Source organism: Schistocerca americana, chromosome 3 (assembly GCF_021461395.2).
Source record: "Schistocerca americana isolate TAMUIC-IGC-003095 chromosome 3, iqSchAmer2.1, whole genome shotgun sequence".
Taxonomy (NCBI): domain Eukaryota; kingdom Metazoa; phylum Arthropoda; class Insecta; order Orthoptera; family Acrididae; genus Schistocerca; species Schistocerca americana.
The window spans coordinates 334,420,604-334,442,665 of NC_060121.1; positions in this window are offsets into that span (position 1 = coordinate 334,420,604).

Below are 22,062 nucleotides of genomic sequence, written 5' to 3' on the forward strand. Positions count from 1 at the left end.
TCTCTGTTTGCGGAATCCATGTTGGTTATGATGAAGGAGGTTTGTATTATCTAAGAACGTCATAATACGAGAACACGAAACATGTTCCATTATTCTACAACAGATTGACGTAAGCGAAATAGGCCTATAATTATTCGCATCTGATTTATGACCCTTCTTGAAAATGGGAACGACCTGCGATTTCTTCCAGTCGCTAGGTACTTTACGTTCTTCCAGCGATCTACGATAAATTGCTGATAGAAAGGGGGCAAGTTCTTTAGCATAATCACTGTAGAATCTTAAGGCTATCTCGTCTGGTTCGGATGCTTTTCCGCTACTAAGTGATAGCAGTTGTTTTTCAATTCCGATATCGTTTATTTCAATATTTTCCATTTTGGCGTCCGTGCGACGGCTGAAGTCAGGGACCGTGTTACGATTTTCCGCAGTGAAACAGTTTCGGAACACTGAATTCAGTATTTCTGCCTTTCTTCGGTCGTCCTCTGTTTCGGTGCCATCGTGGTCAACGAGTGACTGAATAGGGGATTTAGATCCGCTTACCGATTTTACATATGACCAAAACTTTTTAGGGTTCTTGTTTAGATTGTTTGCCAATGTTTTATGTTCGAATTCGTTGAATGCTTCTCTCATTGCTCTCTTTACGCTCTTTTTCGCTTCGTTCAGCTTTTCCTTATCAGCTATGATTCGACTACTCTTAAACCTATGATGAAGCTTTCTTTGTTTCCGTAGTACCTTTCGTACATGATTGTTATACCACGGTGGATCTTTCCCCTCGCTTTGGACCTTAGTCGGTACGAACTTATCTAAGGCGTACTGGACGATGTTTCTGAATTTTTTCCATTTTTGTTCCACATCCTCTTCCTCAGAAATGAACGTTTGATGGTGGTCACTCAGATATTCTGCGATTTGTGCCCTATCACTCTTGTTAAGCAAATATATTTTCCTTCCTTTCTTGGCATTTCTTATTACACTTGTAGTCATTGATGCAACCAATGACTTATGATCACTGATACCCTCTTCTACATTCACGGAGTCGAAAAGTTCCGGTCTATTTGTTGCTATGAGGTCTAAAACGTTAGCTTCACGAGTAGGTTCTCTAACTATCTGCTCGAAGTAATTCTCGGACAAGGCAGTCAGGATAATGTCACAAGAGTCTCTGTCCCTGGCTCCAGTTCTGATTGTGTGACTATCCCATTCTATACCTGGTAGATTGAAGTCTCCCCCTATTACAATAGTATGATCACGAAACTTCTTCACGACGTTCTGCAGGTTCTCTCTGAGGCGCTCAACTACTACGGTTGCTGATGCAGGTGGTCTATAGAAGCATCCGACTATCATATCTGACCCACCTTTGATACTTAACTTAACCCAGATTATTTCACATTCGCATTCGCTAATAACTTCACTGGATATTATTGAATTCTTTACTGCTATAAATACTCCTCCACCATTGGCGTTTATCCTATCCTTGCGGTATATATTCCATTCTGTGTCTAGGATTTCGTTACTGTTCACTTCCGGTTTTAACCAACTTTCCGTTCCTAGTACTATATGCGCACTATTTCCTTCAATAAGAGATACTAATTCAGGAACCTTGCCCTGGATACTCCTGCAGTTTACCAATATTACGTTAACTTTTCCTGTTTTTGGTCTCTGAGGACGGACGTTCTTTATCAACGATGATAATGTCCTCTCTGGTAAGCCGTCAGGTATTTTATCGTTTCGCCCAAGGGGGGGTCCCTCTAACCTAAAAAACCCCCGTGTGCACGCCACACGTACTCTGCTACCCTAGTAGCTGCTTCCGGTGTGTAGTGCACGCCTGACCTGTCTAGGGGGGCCCTACAGTTCTCCACCCAATAACGGAGGTCGATGAATTTGCAACCATTATAGTCGCAGAGTCGTCTGAGCCTCTGGTTTAGACCCTCCACACGGCTCCAAACCAGAGGACCGCGATCGACTCTGGGCACTATGCTGCAGATATTAAGCTCAGCTTGCACTCCGCGTGCGATGCTGGTTGTCTTCACCAAATCAGCCAGCCGCCGGAAGGAACCAAGGATGGCCTCAGAACCCAAGCGGCAGGCGTCATTCGTTCCGACATGTGCTACTATCTGCAGCCGGTCACACCCAGTGCGTTCAATAGCTGCCGGAAGGGCCTCCTCCACATTACGGACGAGACCCCCCGGCAAGCACACCGAGTGCACACTGGCATTCTTCCCCGACCTACCCGCTATTTTCCTGAGGGGCTCCATAACCCGCCTAACGTTGGAGCTCCCTATAACTAATAGGCCCGCCCTCTGTGACTGTCGGGACCTTGCCGGAGAATCGGCCACTGGCCCAACAGGCGAGGCATCCTGTGGTGGCTCGGAAACGATGTCATGACCACTAGGAAGCACCCCGTACCTGTTGGAAAGGGGTAAGGCAGCTGCCACGCGGCCAGATCCCACCTTCGCCTTTCGGCCAGGCACGCGCGAGCCCACCACTGTCCGCCATTCACCCTGGAGTGATGGCTGACCGGTAAGATGCTCACTGCCGGAAGACGCAGCGACATCAGGGGTTCCATGTGATTCCAAGGCCACCGAAGTAGGCATAGGTCTCACCACAGTTGCCCCAACGCCACTACGAGCCGACGCCTGCGCCTCGAGCTCGATGAGCCTAACAGACAAAGCCTCCACCTGCCCCCGAAGAGTGGCCAATTCTCCTTGCGTCCGCTCACAACAACCACAGTCCCTACACATGACCCTACTCTATACGGTTCTGATGAGCTACTCTGATAATCAAGAAACACTCACTGAAATACGAGACGCGAAAACTACGCTAGGTTTTCCCAGAAAAACTATTTAAAAGCTAAGCGCAGCAAATAAGTACAAAAACGCTTTATACAAACAGTACTCGCTGCTGCTGGTGCTCTCGCTCTGGCTGTCACAAGACAACTGCTGATTCAAGTGACTAGTGGCTAACGGCCGCGAAACAAACAAAAGACGGTTTTAGGGCGCTTTCTGTTCTAAACGATCAAGAAAACACTAAGAAATCTAACACGAAAACTACGTAAAGTTTTATCAAGAACTGTTAGTTACTATGCAGAGCAGATAAACACAAATAGAATCCCTTCCTTAGTGGAAGGTCGTAAACAAAATGCAAAATAAACGCTTTATACAAACAGTACTCGCTGCTGCTGGTGCTTACGTCAATACTACGCTAGCAAGCTACGCTCTGACCATATATCCAGAATGGTGCAGGTTAGAAATGCCCATCTACATAATGCCCATCTACATAGTGACTTGCAACTAACTTAGAGATAAATAACATGAGAGACACTTGTAACGGACGACTTTCAAATTCTAAATTTTCCTTATTTCTAGACAGATGGCTTTTGTATCTGTTCGTCTAGATCTTTTATTCCTCCTCCGAAATTTTTTGTCCCTTCCTTCCTGATTCCTCGATGTGCAAGTTGAGCAACAGTTGGAAACACGCTGTGGTATTCCTAACACCCTTATTAGCACGAATTTATCTTTTATGATCACTTTTATTACTCACAGTTGACTTTATAGATGTTATGTATCATTGGTTTGTATCGGTACTTTAAACCCAATCGCCTCGGAATAACGAACATCTTATTCCATTTCCCACTGTGGAACGCTTTCTCTAGGTCCACAATGCTAGGACGTTGTCCATCAGTTTCTTCAATTTTTGTGCCATTACTAGACGATACCTTGCCATGCCTTTTTCTGAAAATAAAGACTATCTTAGTCTATTGTCTTGATTTTTCTTCCTAATCGTCTGTACAGTTTTCTGTTCAGCTGCTACAATTTTAACATGCCAGACTAATCATCGGATGGTTTTCACATTCATCTACATCTACTCCGTAGCTTAATGTGTTTAACGCTTCGATTCGAGAGTCTTGTATCACTGGAAGATCCATATCTCTTGCAAGAGCTACACATCAAGATAAATAGAAAAACACAACCTTTGTGTTCAAAAAATGTGTGTGAAATCTTATGGGACTTAACTGCTAAGGTCATCAGTCTCTAAGCTTACACACTACTTAACCTAAATTACCCTAAGGACAAACACACACACCCATGCCCGAGGAAGGACTCGAACCTCTGCCGGGACCAGCCGCACATAAACACTTTGTGGACGAAGTTGGTTTTCGTGTATTTCTGTTAATATACGACACAAAGAACTGAAAAAAAATTTTTTTGTATAATCTGTACTACTATATATATATATATATATATATATATATATATATATATATATATATATAAACAAATCAGAATGAGATTTTCACTCTGCAGTGGAGTGTGCGCTGATATGAAACTTCCTGGCAGATTAAAACTGTGTGCCCGACCGAGACTCGAAATCGGGACCTTCGCCTTTCGCGGGCAAGTGCTCTACCATCTGATCTACCGAAGCACGACTCAGGCTCGGTCTCACAGCTTTACTTCTGCCAGTATCTCGTCTCCTACCTCCCGAGTTCGAGTCTCGGTCGGGCACACAGTTTTAATCTGCCAGGAAGTTTCATATCAGCGCACACTCCGCTGCAGAGTGAAAATCTCATTCTGGAAACATCCCCCGGGCTGTGGCTAAGTCATGTCTCCGCAGTATCCTTTCTTTCAGGAGTGCTAGTTTTGCAAGGTTCGCAGGAGAGTTTCTGTAAAGTTTGGAAGGTAGGAGACGAGATACTGGCAGAAGTAAAGCTGTGAGACCGGGCGTTAGTCGTGCTTCGGTAGCTCAGCATGTTTGGTCAGAGGGCTACGTGCCCTCTGTAATAAAAAAAACTGAGTTAATCGATCATCAACGAAATTAAACGGATGTCTTACGACGTCCGCCCCGAGCAGATGCAACGAACAAAAGCGAACAAAATAAGAATTAAAAAAAGAAAAAAAAGCTGGTAGAGTACTTGCCCGCGAAAGGCAAAGGTCCCGAGTTCGAGTCTCGGTCCGGCACACAGTTTTAATCTGCCAGGAAGTTTCGAAAAACAAATCGTTTAACGTCGTTATCAAAAATCTCGAAAAGTTCTTTACCTGTTTACTTCAGATTTTTATATGATACTTTAATAAACTTTCAGACAGACATTGGCTACATGTTTCTTAAATATATGATTAATATCGGTACTAGGTACTATGATCCAAAGACAAGCTGATGCTTAACCTTGTTACCAAAAGTCTCGAAAAGTTCCTGATCGATATACTTCACATTTTTACACGACACTCTTACAAACGTTCAGATGGAAAGAGGCAAGACTTTTTTAAACATCTGTATATATATATATATATATATATATATATATATATATATATATATATATGTGTGTGTGTGTGTGTGTGTGTGTGTGTGTGTGTGTGTGCTTTTAAGGTCATAACTGAGGAGTAGCAAAACTCTCAAAATTTCTTGACCGTTTTACTTCAAATTTTTAAACGTTCCTACAAACATAAGCCACGTATGTGTGAAATATACAATGAAACGCCAAAGAAACTGGTATAGGCACGCATATTCAAATACAGAGGTATGTAAACAGGCAAAATACCGCGCTATAGTCGGCAACGCCTATAAGACAACAAGTGTCTGGCGCAGTTGTTAGATCGCTTACTGCTGCTGCAATGCCAGGTTATCAAGATTTAAGTCAGTTTGAACGTAGTATTATAGTCGGTGCACGAGCGATGGGACACAGCATCCCCGAGGTAGTGATGAAGTGGCGACTTTCCCGTGCGATCATTTCACGAGTGTACCGTGAATGTCAGGAATCAGGTAAAACATCAAATCTTCGACATCGCTTCTGCCGGAGAAAGATCTTGAAAGAACAGGACCAACGACGACTGAAGAGAACTGTTCAACGTGACAAAAGTGCAATCCTTCCGCAAATTGTTGCAGATTTCAGTGCTGGGCCATCAACAAGTGTCAGCGTGCGAACCATTCAACGAAACATCATCGACATAGGCTTTCGGAGCCGAAGGACCACTCGTGTACCCTTGAACTGGCCGACACAAAACTTTACGCCTCGCCTGGGCTCGTCAACACCGACATTGGACTGTTGATGACTGGAAATATGTTGCCTGGTCGGATGAGTCTCGTTTCAAATTGTTTCTAGCGGATGGACGTGTACAGGTATGGAGACAACCTCATCAATCCATGAACCTTGCATGTCAGTAGGGGACTGTTCAAGCTGGTGGCGGCTCTGTAATGTTGTGGGGCGCGTGCAGTTGGAATCATGTGGAACCCCACATACGTCTACATACGACTGTGACAGGTGAAACAGACGTAAGCATCCTGTCTGATCACCTACATCCATTCATGTCCATTGTGCATTCTGATGAACTTCGACAATTCCAGCAGGACAATGCGACACCCAACACGTCCAGAATTGCTACAGAGCGGCTCCATGAAAAGTCTTGTGAGTGCAAACACTTCCGCTAGTCACCAAACTTCCCAGACATGAACATTAGTGAGCATATCTGGGATGCCTTGCCACGTGCTGTTCAGTATAGATCTCCACCTCTTCGTACTCTTAAGGATTTGTGGTATCAGTTCCCTTCAGCACTACTTCAGACATTAGTCGAGTCCACGTCACGTCGTGTTGCGGCACTTCTGCGTGCTGCGGGGGCCCAACACTGTATTAGCCAGGTGTGCAGTTTCTTTGGCTCTTCGGTGTATATTGTGTATACATATATAAATAGGAAACATTGTTAGGAAAAATCTGAAAAATTTCTTGACCAATTTACTTTCAATTTTTATACGATTCGGTAATAAACGTTTGCCGGCCGCTGTGGCCGAGCGGTTCTAGGCGCTTCAGTCCGGAACCGCGCTGCTGCTACTGTCGCAGGTTCGAATCCTGCATCGGGCATGGATGTGTGTGATGTCCTTAGGTTAGTTAGGTTTGGGTAGTTCTAAGTGTAGGGGGACTGATGACCTCAGATGTTAAGTCCCATAGTGCTTCTACCCATTTGAACCATTGTTTTGTAATAAACGTTTGGACTGATATAGGTTCCATATTTTTTTTATATGTGGTTCACAAATATATATGTATCCTATACTATTATAAAAAGACAAGTCATTGTTTAAAGTTGTTAGCTAAAATCTTGAAAAGTGTTTGAACGATTTATTTCAGTTTTTTACCCAATACTCTAATGATCACCTAGACGCACGTAGACTATATACAGGGTGTTCAGTTTAACTGAAGACATAGAAATATCTCGATAACTACACATTGGATAAAAAAGTTTGTCTCGGAGGGGAACATCCAATGGTACCACACTCGATCCCCCATCCCATTCCTTACATCAGTGGCGGGTGGAAGCGGGGAGCCGGCCGGTGTGGCCGTGCGGTTATAGGCGCTTCAGTCTGGAACCGCGTGACCGCTACGGTCGCAGGCTCGAATCCTGCTTCGGGCATGGATGTGTGTAATGTCCTTAGGTTAGTTAGGTTTATGTCCATTATAATTATCCGGGCTGTTATGCCGTGGTCGGTTGATGAATTCTGTGGTGATTCCCAACGTTTCGTCTCCGACTGCGGGAGACATCTTCAAGGGGGTCCGTAGCTTGATGGAAGGTCCAACACACACACACTGGCTCGCTACTGACTGCCGCTAAATTCCGTGTCCGCGCGCCCCCGCGCCGCGGCGTGACGTCACGTGTTATGTGGGTACCACCAAAAGAACTGTTTCTAAACGCTTGGAAAAGCACAAGGGAAATTGTAGAAGAGGAGAAACGGAACGATCAGCTGTTGCGGAGCATGCTTTCCAGCCAGGGAACCACAATATTCGTTTCGAGGAGACGCAAGTACTAGCGGCCACGAGCGGATACTACGAAAGGCTCTACAGGGAGGCAATCGAAATCGCTAAACACCCAAATAATTTCAACCGAAAGGAGGAGGGCGTCAAATTAAACGGTATATGGATGCCGGTGTTAAAGAAGATGTGTACCACTCGTCCACTACTGGGTGATGGCAACGGCGATCGACGGCGACGGACAGCGGCCAATTGCACTGACGTTTTCAAAACACGTGACGTCACGCCGCGGCGCGGGGGCGCTCGGAGACGGAATTTAGCGGCAGTCAGTAGCGAGCCAGTGTGTGTGTTGGACCTTCTATCAAACTACGGACCCCCTTGAAGATGTCTCCCGCAGTCGGAGACGAAACGTTGGGAATCACCACAGAATTCATCAACCGACCACGGCATAACAGCCCGGATAATTATAATGGACATGATATTTCCGACCGTGAAAGTTTACATTTTAGTAGTTAGGTTTAATTATTTCTAAGTTCTAGGCGACTGATGACCTCAGAAGTTAAGTCGCATAGTGCTCAGAGCCATTTGAACCATTTGGAAGCGGGGAGCAGCTTTGGAATCTCCGTTGGGAACCCCCTTTTTTATTGTTTTTATGGGAGATTTCGATTCTACGGCAAAATCTACATAGGTTTTGTCTGAAGCACTTTATTCGTTTCGCCACAGATGGTGCTGCAATCGGAGGAAGAGAAGTGGGTACACAATCTATCCAATGCCCTTGAATATACAATGGCACGTCGGAGCCCACCTCCATCCTGCAAGGACAGGACAGGCCTGTATTTCATAAGTTCTAACTCGAAACCCCATTCGCAACGTTGTATTCCTCCGATATATCGAACAGGGGAACACGCGACGCGCCACTGTGGCCATGGCTCGCGGCGAACGCTACTCCACCTCTCCAAATAGAGTATGTGTTCAGACGTAGTACCGTCAACTTCAGTAAATTTAGTGATCCGCTTCAGAAATGACCGTACACAGGAAAGAAGCAAATCTACGGGAATGTCAGCACAGACGCTTCTGATGCGGTAGACCATGTCTTCACGGCCTGTTGGCACTTACTGGTACATCTTATCTTTTAAACATCCCCCAGAAAATGAGGCGAAGGCAGATTAGAGTATCTAGCGGACCAATTAACGGGGCCCTCTCTGCCGATGCACCGACCAGTGTAAACAGGGTGTAATACCTCCCGTGCTTCAATTGCGTAATGCGCTGGGCGACCGTCATGCTGAAACCACATACGTTGTCGAACGTCCAGGGCAACACCCTGCAGTAGCACCGGTAGTTCCTGTTCCAAAAACGTTCGATATGTGCGTCCATTCAACGCGCTATCGATAAAATACGGACCAATAAGTCCGTTCCCCATGATACCACGTCATACGTTAACGCGCCAAGCACGTTTATGGTGAACTTGCCGTAACCACTGGGGACTGTCTACACTCCTGTAAGCATGTTATGCCGGTTAACGCTACCATGGTGTGTGAATGTAGACTCATTGGAAAGAACGAGGGGGTCGTTTGCATTTGTTGACGTGCCCATTCACAAATCACTACTGGTTATGCAAATCGGTGCCATGAACGTCTTGATGCAGTGCCACGTGGTATGGACGATACTTATGAAGACGCATTATTGTGGCAAAACTACCTATGGATATACCGGAATCGCGATATAATTGCCGAGCGTTTATCCACGGGCTGTGGTGCACTGTCGCTAGTACAGCTGTTTCATTAGCTTCACCTGTAGCACGTTTGTTTCGTTTCCTTTTGCTGGCCTGTATACTGCCATCAGACACAAAGGCGTTCAAAACCTTGTAAAAGAACGAAAGAGAGGGAGCTTTCTCTTGAAAACGCTTCTCGGCATACACGGCAACAGCAGCCTCAACATTTCTCCTATATTCTCCGTAAATAAGGACCATTACAGTTTTTTCTGCTGTGGTTGCAACATTCATCGTCCACTTGCACGTCTGTTCTCCAAATGGTAAGTAGGTGTGCAGGCAATAAACGCTGCGCAAGTACTGTAATATTTAGGGCTGCTATCTGTTGTACGTTCGCACGATATGTGAGCCCCAGTCTCTTACGATACGTCGTAGTTCACTACATGGCCACGGTGGCGCTTGGAGTAGTCCCATGTTCGATGCTTCGGAATAATAAAACGTTGCGAATGGGATTTCCAATTAGAAGTTATCAAATACAGGCCTGTCCTACCCTGGCAGTATGTAGATAGGGTCCCACTTGCCACTGGATATTCAACTGCCATTGAGTAGCATGACAGTAATGACTGCGCACCCATTTCTATTCCTCCGATTACAGCGCCATCTGTGACGAAACGAAGAAAATGCTTGAGACAAAACGTATGTAGATTTTGCAGTAGAATCGTAATCTACAATAAAAAAAACTGGGCTTCCCCTTGAAGACCTCAAAGCTGCTCCCCGCCACCCACGCACGGGGTTGGACGGCGGGTCGAGTGCTCTGCTCTGAAAATTTGTGGTTTTGTTTTCTTTCCCGCTATAATAAAAATTGTTTCTCTCATATACATTTCTCTATTTAAAAAAAAACGTATACAGAACAATGTGCTGGTTTGTTTTCCTCCTTGCAGTCGTTTTCAACAGAAAACGTTAATTTTATGTTTAAGGCTTATCGGCTAATGCTTAGAATATTACTACAGATATCAATATGGAACAACAATAAACGAGGCTCGAGACAGGAGGGAAGAGGAAAAGGATAGAGAAGTTCGAGGGGGTAGAGACGAAATGGATATAGAGGGGGGGAGGGAGGAGGAGATGGAGAGAAACGGCGACAGGAGGAAATACAACGCAGAGGAGGTGATGGGCAGAGTGAGGGGGGAAGCGAAGGAAATCGACATGAGAGGGTGAGGAGGAGATCCAATTCCTATACGTCATTAGCAATTGTGAAGCATTGCCGGGTTCGCTAGTTATATTACACAAACGTCCACTTACTATCAAACAATTTGTTTTGTCTCCCTCCCTCACTCTCATTTTTCTTTTTTTTTTTCATCAGTCTTCTGACTGGTGTGATGCGGCCCACTACGAATTCCTCTTCTGTACCAACCTTTTCTTCTCAGAGTAGCTCTTGCAACCTACCTCAATTATCTGCTGGGGTATCTCAGTCTCTGCCTTCCTCTACAGTTTTTACACCCTACCCTGACGCCTTAACAGATGTCCTATCATCCTGTCCCTTCATCTTGTCAACATTTCCCACTTATTCTTTTCCTCGGCGCTTCTACAGAGAACCTCCTCGCTACTTACCTTATCAGTCCACCTAATTTTAAACTTTCTTCTGTAGCACAACATCTCAGAGGTTTCTGTTCTCCTCTGTTCCGGTTCTTCAAATGGTTCAAATGGCTCTGAGCACTATGGGACTCAACTTCTGAGGTCATTAGTCCCCTAGAACTTAGAACTAGTTAAACCTAACTATCATAAGGACATCACACACATCCATGCACGAGGCAGGATTCGAACCTGCGACCGTAGCGGTCTCGCGGTTCCAGACTGCAGCGCCTAGAACCGCACGGCCTCCGATTCTTCCACAATACATATTTCACGACCGTATAATGCTGTGCTCAGAAACTTGTTCTTCGAATTAATACCTATGTTTGGTATTAGTAGACCACTCATGGCCAGGAATGCCCTTTTTTCCCAGTGCTAGTCTGGTTTTTGCATCCCCCTTGCTCTGTCTGTCATGTGTTCAAAAATGTTCAAACGTGTGTGAAATCTTATGGAACTCAACCGCTAAGGTCATCAGTCCCTAAGCTTACACACTACTTAACCTAAATTATCCTAAGGACAAACACACACACCCATGCCCGAGGGAGGACTCGAACCTCCTCCGGGACCAGCCCCACAGTCCATGACTGCAGCGCCTTAGACCACTCGGCTAATCCCGCGCGGCTCTGCCATGTGTTATTTTGCTGCCTAGGTAACAGAATTCTTCGTGATCGCCAGTTGTGATGTCAAGTTTCTCGCTGCTCCCGTTTCTGCTATTTCTCATTACTTTCGTCTTTCTTTGAGTTACTCTCAATCCATATTCTGTACTCATTAGACTGTTCATTCCGTTTAACAGATCCTGTAATTCTTCTCCACTTTCACAGAGGACAGCAGTGTGATCAACGAACCGTATAATAACACCTTTGACTCAGAACTTTAATTCCACTCCTGAACCTATCTTTTACTTTCGTCATTGCTTCTTCGGTATATAAATTGAAGAGTAGGGATGAAAGACTGCATTCCTGTCTTACACGTTTTTTAATTCGAGCACATCGTTCTTAGCCTTCCACTCTAATTATTTTTCGCTCTTGACTCTACATATTGTACGCTACCTGACATTTCCTAAAGCTTACCCCTATTTTTCACAGAAATTCGAACATCTTGTAACATTTGACATTATCGGACGCTTTCCGCAGGTCGAAAAAGCTTATGAACAAGTCTTAATTTTTCTTTAGGCTTGCTTCTATTATCAATCGCAACGTCAGAATTCTCTCCCTCTCTGGTGCCTTTACCTTTCTTAAACCCAAACTGATCATCATCCAACGTATCCCCAACTTTCTTTTCAATTCTTCTGTATATTATTTTTGTCAAAGACTTGAACGCATGTTAAGCTGATTGTGCAATAATTCTCGCACTTGTCGGCTATGGCTATTTTTGAAATTATGTACGCTGTTGTTATTGAAGTTTGATGGCATATTGGCAGTCTCATACATCCTACACACCATCGAGAGTAGTTGTTCAGTTGCCACTTCTCCCAATGAATTTAGAAATTTTCTTTTGTCTTAATTTGATCTTAAATTGCCCAAAGCCGTATGAAATTCTAATTCTGGATCCTCCATCTCTTTCCTGTAAAATCCAGTTTCTCCTTCTGTCACGTCATCAGAAAAGTCGTCCCTCTCATCCCTCTCATAAAGGCCTCCAATTTATTCTTTCCACCTATCTGCTCTGTCCTCTACATTTAGCAGAGGAATTTCCATTGCACTCTTAATTTTAGCACCCGTGCTTTTAATTACGCCGAACGTTGATTTGGCTATTCTATATGCTAATCAGTCATTCCGACAGCCACTTCTCTTCAGTTTTCTTCACATTTTTCGTGCAGCCATTTCGCCTTAGTTTCCCCAAATTCCTATTTATTTCATTTCTCACTGAGGCATATTTCTATTTCCCTGTTTTTTTCTTCCTTGCCCGCATGTCGTGGTCGTGCGGTAGCGTTCTCGCTTCCCACGCCCGGGTTCCCGGGTTCGATTCCCGGCGGGGTCAGGGATTTTCTCTGTCTCGTGATGGCTGGGTGTTGTGTGCTGTCCTTAGGTTAGTTAGGTTTAAGTAGTTCTAAGTTCTAGGGGACTGATGACCATAGATGTTAAGTCCCATAGTGCTCATAGCCATTTTTTTTTCTTCCTTCTTTCGTGGATCGACTGAAATATTTCTTCTGTTACTCATGTTTTTTTGGCAGTTATGTTCCTTGTACCTATGTTTTCTCCAACTTCTGTCATTACCTTTTCAGGGATGTCCATTCCTCTTCAACTGAACTGCGTGCTGAGCAATTCCTTATTGTGTGTCTATAGCCGTAGAGAACGTCAAGCGTATTTCGCGTCCCTTAATACTTCTTCATCCCACCTCTTTGCGTATTGATTCTTCCTGACTAATCGCTTACACTTTAGCTTACTCTTAGTCACTACTACATTTTGATCTGAGTCTATATCTGCACCTGGGGACGCCTTATAATCCAATATCTGATTTCGTAATCTCTGCCTGACCATGACGTAATCTAATTGAAATCTTCCTGTATCTCCCGGCCTTTTCCAAGTATACCTTCTTCTCTCGTGATTCTTGAACAGAGTATTTGCTATTACTAGCTGAAATTTATTGCAGAACTCAATTACTCATTCTCCTCTCTCATTCCTATTACCAAGCCCATATTCCCGTAATCGTTTCTTCTGCTCCTTCCCCGACAACCGCATTCCAGTCCCCCATGACCAATAGATTTTTATCTCCCTTTACGTACTGGATTACCCGTTCAGTATCCTCATATACTTTGCCTATCTCTTCATCTTCTGCTTGTGACGTCTCACGTATACCTGAATGATTCTTGTCGGTCTTGGTTTGTTGTCGATTCTGATCACAGTAGCTCAGTCTATGCCTCACCTTTCTATTCATAACAAATCTCACTCCCTTTATTCCATTTTCTGCTGCTGTTGATATTACCTTACGATAGTCTAACCGGAAATCCTTGTCTTCTTTCCATTTCATTTCATTGACACCCGCCATATCTATACTGAATCTTAGCATTTCTCTTTTTAGATTTTCTAGCTTCCCTACCACTTTCAGGTTTCTAAATTCCGCGCCTCGGCTCGTAGAATATTACCACTTCGTTGGTTATTCATCTTTTTTCTCAGATCACCTCCTCCTTGGTAGTCCCCTCCCTGAGATCTGAATGGGGGACTAATCCGGAATTTTTTGCAAATGGAGAGATCATAAAGACACTTTTCCAATTACAGGCCACATGTCCTGTGGACGCACGTCATGTCTGTAATGCAATGGTTTTCATTGGCTTCTCCAGCCTCATACCGTTGATGACTGCAGGTTCTTCTGACTTTCAGGGGCAGTTTCCGACCCCAAGGGCAAGAGAGTGCCCTAAACCTCTGTCCACTCCACCGCCCTGTTTGACAAGACCGTTGGAAAAACGAAGATGACTGCTCATGCCGAAAACCTTGGCCGCCATTGATGGTATGATTCACATATTAGTGGTACTATTTTGTAGTATGTTTCAGATCAAAAATTCTTAATTATAAAGAGCTCTATGTGACTAGGTCAGAATCAGCAGTGCCGAAAGAACGAATAACTCAAAAACGTGCAAGCAGACGGCACTTCTGATGTGAGCGTAAATCAGGCTTGAAATTCTGTTGGTAAAATCAATATATTTTGTAACGACTGTTTTTCGACCTAGAAGGAAAGCCCGTTTGTAAATAACATTCACTGATAATGTTTGACTCCAATAAAAAGAAACACAATTTGTGACAAAAACAAATGTTGTCTTGTAGTTGCAGAAACGGAATTAAAATATTTTCGGTAATAGGGATAGACATCTAATCTACCCCATGTACATAACCCAAGTGGCGTTATAAAGCTGCAAGATCAAAAAATACAAGGTCGTATTAAAAGAATGTAAGGCAGACCTGCAAATGATAACTGTTTTTAAACTTGTACGTCGAAGAAGAAGTGAAAAAAGCGAAACGAAATTTCAAATTAGGAATAAAAGATCAACGCTAAGATTCGCATACCAAATTGTCTCACTGGATAGATGGAAGTAAAAGTTGGAAGTCCTGTTGAAAGGAATGGACACAATAGTTAACGTAGAATGTGGCTTAAGGATAAGCGCAGTAAATACGAAAATGATGGAGAGACTTAGAAAGAGTAACTATTTTTCCGATTTGTAGAGTAAGATTACGCAGGATGGCAGAGGCAAGCGATATATCAGAAGTGGAATAGCACAGAGAAGAAACCTTCCTCCAATAACAGAGGTCTGCTGGTACTGAAATGAAGAAGAGGTTAAAGGGATTCAGTTCGATTTGGGAATCATCTCTCAAGACAAGTTTATTCCATTTAATGAGATTCCAGGCCGATGACGAACTGGAAGCGCCCAGACAGTGGTGGAATTCCAACCTGACTGTCGCCCATTATAAGGCCCGACAAACAGGAGTGATGGTCTGGGGTGGCACTTCATTTCATAGCAGGACTCCTTAGGTTGTCATCCGCGGCACCCTTGCAGCACAGCGGCGCGTCGACGATATTCTACGCCCTTCATGGGAAGCCATCCTGGTTTACATTTCAGCAATATAATGCCCGCTCGCACACGGCGAGAGTTTCTTCTGCTTGTCTTCGTGCTTGCCAAACCCTACCTTGGCCAGCAAACTATCTCCCCAACTGAGATCGTTTGGAGTGTTATAAGCAGGGCCTTCCAACCAGCTCGCGACTTTGACGATCCAAAGCGCCGATTGGACAGAACTTGCCACGATATCCCTCAGGAGGACATCCAACAACTCTATCAATCAATGCCAAGCAAAATAACTGTTTGCATAAGGGGCAGAGGTGGACCAACGAGTTATTGACTTGCTTAGATTGTGGAGGTCTTTCTCTTGAACATTTGCTTGTCTGTACATGTACACCACATCTAGCGATTTGCTTTTCAATCTAATAGTGGTGGTACGCAATCTTTTTCTTGTCTTATAGTGTATCATGGCTAGTTGAAAGTTTAAATGAATTTAACAATCGTATTAATGTGTGACTGTACACGATGCTATATTTTAGCGTAGTCTTTACATTACTGATTGCATGTTATTGTCAAAAGGAGTAGTGTTTGTTTATGTTGTAACTTGGAAAGTGGGTGAATGAAATTTTATAGAAAGGCTGCATTGGTTAAGTCTGTCCCTAGAGATGTTGTGGCAATTTTCTTCTATGTATTTGTATTTCTGTTTCTTCAAGCAAATTGCTAAAACTCCCTTTCTCGACATGATCAAGTTCTTGCATGAGCCTTTGCTGATTTTTATTCCACTGTTGACGGTTGTACACATTGAAAATGCAGATTTTGATGGGTGTTCATACGTACGGAATTTAAATGTTCATCGAATCTCAAGCTCCTTTCAGTTTCTCTCATATAGCAGCAGCAGCAATTTTGGTAAATGAGTTTATATATACCAGGTCTTTTGTATGGAGGGGGGGGGGGGGGGGAGGAGTAGGGTTGTTATTCCTTGAGTTGTGAATGGCTAGCTGCTGAAGGTTGTGTTTCGTGTGATAGATTATAGTTTTGTTTGCATTTAACCGATTACTTATTTTTTAGGACATGCTTCCTAAAAAAGGACGTCCGACATATTTTCTGCTGCTTTCTACTGTCTTTTGTGTTAACTGTATAGGTGTCTGATGTGAGGCATTGTTGTCTGATGTTTTGTGAGTAGTTTGTCAGTCATGTGAGGACTATATCCATCTTCTGAAGCTGGGTTTTGATGATACTGATTTCTTTTTTCAACTAATTCTAGTAGAATTTTATGTAGGTATCTTAAAGTGGACCTCAAATATGTCATCTTACGCTGGTTTAGTAGGCGAGATGAGCTGTTAATGCATACATCTACAGCTGTTTGGTTTCTGTAAATTCCAAAATGATTTTTCTGATTTTTCCTGGAGATTTTTAAGTCTAAGAAATTTATTCTGTTATTAGTTTCAAGCTGAATACTGAATTTAATGTTTTTGTACATGCTGCTCAGCTTTCTTGCTAATATGTCAATTTCTGTTGGTGCCATCAAAAAGAATAATGGTATCATACGCATACCTTTTGCAGTAGATGATTTTGCTGTTGATTGACTGTTAGGTTTGAAAAATGCTCGCTCTAAGTGGTTTACGTAAATATCTGCTAACTTCACAGTTATGCTGCAACCCATTGCCAACCTAGCTTTCTGTTTGTATATTTTGCTATTAAAACTAAAGCAAATGTATGATAGTGCCAATGTAAGTAACTCAGTAAGCTCATAGAGCTCCGCCATGCGCAGTTTATTTTTAAGTAGATTGTCCTGGTTGTATTTATGATGTCCTCTATTGGGATGTCACTATAAAGATCTACGATATCCCGCTAAGAAAATTTGGCTGTAGGTGGGATGTGCTTCTCTTTAATCTTGTCAATGAGATCATAAGTGTTCCTGATGCGGTAGTTGCTTTCAAAGGTATAACGGGCGTTCAGAAGAGCTAACAGTTTGTTATTTAATCAGTGAACTGAAATGTGCCTGTGGCTAGGGCGTCCCGTGGGGTAGACTGATCACCTAACGTAAGTCTTTTTAGTTGACGCCACTTCGGGAACTTGTGTGTTGATCAGGATTAAATGATAACGAAGACAACACAACACTCAGTCCCCAAGTGGAGACCCAGCCAGGAATCGCACATGGGCTCCTTGTGTGGTATTCTGCCGCACTGACCACTCAGCTACGAAGGTGTATGTTTTGCCGCGCGGGATTAGTCGAGTGGTCTCAGGCGCTACAGTCATGGACTGTGCGGCTGGTCCCGGCGGAGGTTCGAGTCCTCCCTCGGGCATGGGTGTGTGTGTCTGTCCTTAGGATAATTTAGGTTAAGTAGTGTGTAAGCTTAGGGACTGATGACCTTAGCATAAGATTTCACACACATTTGAACTTTTTTTTTGGTGCATGTTTAATCTACATGAAGGGCTGTTCGTAGAATTAACTATAGACCTGATTGGACAATTTTGTTTATGGAGCTTAAGGTGTGACCGAAGGTGCAGTAGGGTTCATAGCGATGCAGTCATGCTCTTCCAAGAAGGAAACTCAGTCATTCCATGTCAATTCACCCAGTCCTCCTTGCTCGGCCATTACGGATTTCGATGAAATGTTACGTAAACATGTATATATGTCCCTGATAAATATTGGTAAAGTTTAACGTACGTCGTTGACTGGGCGAGTCACTTGTTTGCGCAGGGCGAGTGTGAATTTCTGGCGAATATGAGCTCTTATATCCCTGGCAATATTTTGTTGAAAGAAATGAAATTTGGTCATCTTGTACAACTGTAGACGTTCTCTTATAAATAATAATTAGAAGAATTTTACGAGCTACACTCAGCCAAAAAATTTTAAAGAAAATCTCCCGAAAAAATCGGCACCTGGGAAAATTTCGAAACTTCTTATATCTCAGGGACTAAAGTTATGACGAACGTGCAACTTGGCATGTAGTAACCTAACAACACAATGTTCTCATATATAAGGTTTCATTCATCTACCACGTAACAATACTGCATAAATTAAGTGCGAAGTTGAATATTTTATAAAAAGGTAAAAAAATGCGCTATTGTAGACCTTATTTTGCATAAAACTATGTTCTGTAAAACTTTTCAAACTGGACCCATTAGAAAGATCACTATTTTAACCCCCTAAAAAGTGTGCTTGATTATCCAACACAGACTAAAAATGCTAGATAATTTGATTCAAAGTTGGCCGGGAAAACCACGGTATGAAAAGAATATGACTTTTGAATTCTTACATCTCGTAGAGTAAACGCATGCTGAATATGAAACTTAATATCCAATAGCGGTAGCACATAGATGTAGAATACAAAATCCCATTCACCTACTGATTTCCAGCAATCTGCAAATTCGTCGAGAAAGTAAAAATACTGTACATTCGGCACTTCTTTTGCAAATACAGTTTTCTATTCAAGCTTCTAAACCAGTCTCATTTCAAACAACGTGCTTAAGCTCTCACCGGAAGAATGGGTAAATTTTAAAAATGGGTTAACAATGCTCCATGAATTCAGGCAAACTATTCGGAAAAATCGCGCTGCGATTAAACTTTATGTCTCATTGATTAAAGACATGATAAACTTTGCGCTCAACAACTTACTAATATAAGGTTCTCCAATTCAAAATATCATTCACATACTGCTTTCTACAAGATCATTTCAAACTTGATTTTCGTAGAAATTGCAAAAATTGATCACATTTCATTTGCTCTTAGAAAATCTATGATTGATTTCAGCCTAATCACTGTTGGAAAGAGCATGTTTCCAAGCAGCCAAAAAACCGCGCTAACAGTACTAATAAATAACGGACAACTTTGAGTGAATGTAGCACAGCAATCTGCTAGATTGCAGCAACCTGTTGTTCATATTTCGTTGCATATGGTCTTTGCTTTTAAATTGGCAAGTAATATTTCACTGTATTGCGTTGATCCGGGGGACATTGTAACTACCGATTCAAGACATGAACCGCAACCGCATCGCCGTAGGGGTCAGGCCCTATGACTGCGTAATACCGTACCAGCCACGGGTGGTTTCTTCATTGAGGTCCCCAAGCCTGTAACTTCGTTTCTTTACTTAACTTCCGTAGCCTTGTTGTGGTACCTGTCTGAATACAAAGCCATCTGCTAAGTACCTAATCTCCGATTCTCAAATCTGTAGCTGGCTGCTGTGGACGAGCGGTTCTAGGTGCTTCAGTCCGAAACCGCGCTGCTGCTATGGTCGCAGGTTCGAATCCTTTCTCGGGCATGGATGTGTGTGATGTCCTTAGGTTAGTTAGGTTTAAGTAGTTCTAAGTCTAGGGGACTGATGACCTCAGATGTTAAGTACCATAGTGCTTAGAACCATTTGAACCATTTGAATCAAATCTGTAGGAATATCGCACATAGGCGGCAAGCAAAAAGTAGCATCAGTTTTTACTTTAAAATTCTCAATATTGCTTGTCACATTTTTTGAAATTTTCGAGCCACTTTCCGCTATTCCTTTTCTGGAAAACGATATAGTCAGCCAGACGATGATATTGAAGGAACAGACGGTATAAAATGAGATGTTGTTCTGGTACCCAACAAGCATCCTGTCTTTCCGGCCAGAAAAATGAATGAGCCGGCTTTTGGGGATGAATAAATCTTATCATTGCATCATTTTGTTCCGTTGATATGTCAACTCTGATGCAGTTTTCAGACGTTTAAAATCAAAATTGATATTACTGTTTGTTTGCTGCCTATATGAGAACAGAATATAAGGTACTTAGCAAATGGCTTTGTAAGCGGACCGATACCACGACAAGGGCGTAGAATCTAAATTAAGAAACAGAAGCTTGGGAGCCTGGATGAACAGTGTCTGTGACACTATCTCCCCTATTTCGTGATAATACAAAACGAGCTGCCCTTCTTTGTACTTTTTCGATGTCATCCGTCAGTCCCACCTTACGCCGATCACACACCGCACAGCAGTACTCCAGAATAGGGCGGACAAGCGTAGTGTAAGCAGTCTCTTTGGTAGACCTGTTGCACCTTCTAAGTGTTCTGCCAATGAATCGCAGTATTTGGTTTGCTCTACCCACAGTGTTATTTGTGTGATCGTTCCAATTTAGGTTATTTGTAATTGTAATCCCTAAGTATTTAGTTGAATTTACAGCCCTCAGATTTGTGTGACTTATGGCGTAATCGAAATTTAGCTGCTTTCTTTTAGTACTCATGTGAATAACTTCACACTTTTCTTTATTCAGGGTCAATTGCCACTTTTCGCACCATACAGATATCTTATCTAAATCATTTTGCAAGTCGTTTTGATCATCTGATGACTTTACAAGACGGTAAATGACAGCATCATCTGCAAACCATCTAAGACGGCTAATCAGATTGTCTCCTATCTCGTTAATATAGATTAGGAACAATAGAGGGCCTATAACACTTCCTTGGGGAACGCTGGATATTACTTCTGTTTTACTCGATTACTTTCCGTCTATTACTACGAGCTGTGACCTTTCTGGCAGGAAATCACGAATCCAGTCGCAAAGCTGAGGCGATACTCCGTATGCACGCAGTTTGGTTAGAAGACGCTTGTGAGGAACGGTGTCGAAAGCCTTCTGGAAATCTAAAAATATCAATTTGACATACCCTGTCGATAGCACTTATTACTTCATGAATATAAAGAGCTAGTTGTGTTTCACAAGAGTGATATTTTCTGAATCCGTGCTGACTATATGTCAATAAATCGTTTTCTTCGAGGTACTACATAATGTTCTAATACAGTATATGTTCTAAACCCCTACTGCAAATCGACGTTAGTGATATAGGCCTGTAATTCAGTGGATTACTCCTACTTCCCTTTTTGGGTATTGGTGTGACTTGAACAATTTTCCAGTCTTTAGGTACGAATCTTTCTGTGAGCGAGTGGTTGTATATAATTGCTAAATATGGAACGTATAATTTTTCCAGCATATCGAGGGTAGATTGAAGTCACCACCGACTATTATAGTATGAGCGGGGTACTTATTTGAAATGAGACTCAAGTTTTCTTTGAACTGTTCAGCAACTATGTTTCCTGAGTCGGGGGGTCGATAAAACGATCCAATTAATAGTTTAGTCCGATTGTCAGGTAAAACCTCTACCCATACTGTTTCACATGAACTATCGACTTCACTTTCTCTACAAGGCAAACTACCTCTGACAGCAATAAATACTCCACAACCAACTGTATTTAATATATCCTTTCTGAACACTGTTAGATCGTTTGAAAAAATTTCCTGCTTTAGCAAGTTCTCTCTGCCTACAACTATTTGAGCTTCAGTGCTTTCTATTAGAGTTTGGAGCTCTGGTTCTTTCCCAATACGGCTACGCCAATTTACAACTACAATACCAATCGTTTCTACAACTACCTTACTACACTCCTGGAAATGGAAAAAAGAACACATTGACACCGGTGTGTCAGACCCACCATACTTGCTCCGGACACTGCGAGAGGGCTGTACAAGCAATGATCACACGCACGGCAC